Source organism: Capsicum annuum, unplaced genomic scaffold (genome assembly GCF_002878395.1).
Source record: "Capsicum annuum cultivar UCD-10X-F1 unplaced genomic scaffold, UCD10Xv1.1 ctg58147, whole genome shotgun sequence".
NCBI lineage: Eukaryota > Viridiplantae > Streptophyta > Magnoliopsida > Solanales > Solanaceae > Capsicum > Capsicum annuum.
Genome location: NW_025866729.1, coordinates 1 through 2,123, shown reverse-complemented (window position 1 = coordinate 2,123; position 2,123 = coordinate 1). Strand labels below are relative to the sequence as shown.

Below are 2,123 nucleotides of genomic sequence, written 5' to 3'. Positions count from 1 at the left end.
TCGCCCGTATTTAGCCTAGGACGGAGTTCACCGCCTGATTTGGGCTGCATTCCCAAATAACCCGACTAGTAGACAGTGCGTCGTGGTTCGACAGGGTTCGGGCACAACGGGGCTCTCACTTTCTCTAGCGCCCCCTTCCAGGGGAATTGGGCTCGGTCCGCCGCAGATGACGCTTCTCCAAAATATAATACGGACAACGGAGCCGCCCGATTCTAAGGCTAGGCTGTTCCTGGTTCACTCGCCATTACTAAGGGAATCCTTGTAAGTTTCCCTTCTTCCTTTTATAGATATGCTTATACTTAACGGGTAATTTCGCCTGACCTGGGGTCGCGGTCGGAGCGCCTAAGCGCGAAAAGGTCTTGGAGTCTAGATGCGCGACGGGTTATAGCCGCGACAATAAAGAGAGTTGAGTTACAACCATCACTTTTCGCGATGTCCATCGATATGGACTCGCATTTGGGCCAGCCGCGAGCTCGAGGTGCACGGGAGGCCAGTATCCGCCCCGCAACGACAACGTGCCCCATGATTGAGGTGCGATGTGAGGGGGCGACACGATACGTGATGCCCAGAAAGACGTGCCCTCGTCCTAATGGCTTCGAGCACAACTTGCGTTCAAAGACTCAAAGGTTCACGGGATTCTGCAATTCACACCAAGTATCGTATTTCGCTACGTTCTTCACCTATGCGAGATCCGAGATAACCGTTGTCGAGAGTCATTTTTGTATACAAAAGAAGCACAAGTCCTCCCGACGCATACCACGGATGGGGCACGAGGGGCAGGCTATCTATTTAAGTATTTCTTGGCACTTTTCGTGCTGGGGTTCGTTAGTCACCCACCGCGTGCGAGCGCGACCTGCGAACGAGAGGAGACACTCGTGCAGAGTGCCGGAGGACCCCACCCATTCGGACTCCCCAGTTGTTAAACACGTTCGTGGGTTGTTCTGCTGTGCAGGTTTTGAACCGCCCACGTCTCTGCGATTGGAATATTTCACCGGATCATTCAATTGGTAGAAGCGACGGGCGATGTGTACAAAGGGTAGGGACGTAGTCAACGTAAGCTGATGACTCGCGCTTACTAGAAATTCCTCGTTGAAGACCAATAATTACAATGATCTATCCCCATCACGATGAAATTTCAGAGATTACTCGGGCCTTCGGCCAAGGCTATAAACTCGTTGAATACATCAGTGTAGCACGCATGCAGCCCAGAACATCTAAGGGCATCACAGACCTGTTATTGCCTCAAACTTCCGCAGCCTAAAAGTCCGTAGTCCGTCTAAGAAGCTGGCTGCGAAGGGATACCTCTGCATACCTAGTTAGCAGGCTGAGGTCTCCTCCGTTAACGGAATTAACCATACAAATCGCTCCACCAACTAAGAACAGCCATGGTCCACCACCCATCGAATCAAGCAAGAGCTCTCAGTCTGTCAATCCTTACTATGTTTGGACCTGGTATGTTTCCCCGTGTTGAGTCAAATTAAGCCGCAGGATCCATTCCTGGTGGTGCCCTTCCGTCAATTTCTTTAAGTTTTAGCCTTGCAACCATACTCTCCCCAGAACCCTAAAACTTTGATTTCTCATAAAGTGCCGGTGGAGACCTAAAAGCAACATTCGCCGATCCCTGGTCGGCATCGTTTATGGTTGAGACTAGGACGGTATCTGATCGTCTTCGAGCCCCCAACTTTCGTTCTTGATTAACGAAAACATCCTTCGCAAATGCTTTTGCAGTTGTTCGTCTTTCATAAATCCAAGAATTTCACCTCTGACTATGAAATATGAAAGCCCTCGACTGTCCCTGTTAATCATTACTCCGATCCCGTAGGTTAACATAATAGGACCGAAATCCTATAATGTTATCCCATGCTACTGTATACAGAGCGTAGGCTTGCTTTGAATTCTCTAATTTCTTCAAAGTAAATGCGTTGGAGGCACGACCCGGCCAGTTAAGGCTAGGAGCACATCGCCGACAGAAGGGATGAGATGATCGGTGCACACCATAAATGGATCGGCCGGGCCATCCCAAAGTCCAACTACGAGCTTTTTAACTGCAACAACTTAAATATACGCTATTGGAGCTGGAATTACCGCGGCTGCTGGCACCAGACTTGCCCTCCAATGGATCC

At 49.9% G+C, this 2,123-nt stretch overlaps 1 non-coding gene across 1 annotated transcript; it reads right to left on the bottom strand.

Annotated features, from left to right (window-relative positions):
• Positions 1 to 559: 559 nt before the first annotated feature.
• Positions 560 to 715, bottom strand: LOC124893364. The gene has a single exon (XR_007050673.1). It is a non-coding gene; the product is annotated as a 5.8S ribosomal RNA (ribosomal RNA).
• Between the last annotated feature and the right edge of the window lie 1,408 nt (positions 716 to 2,123).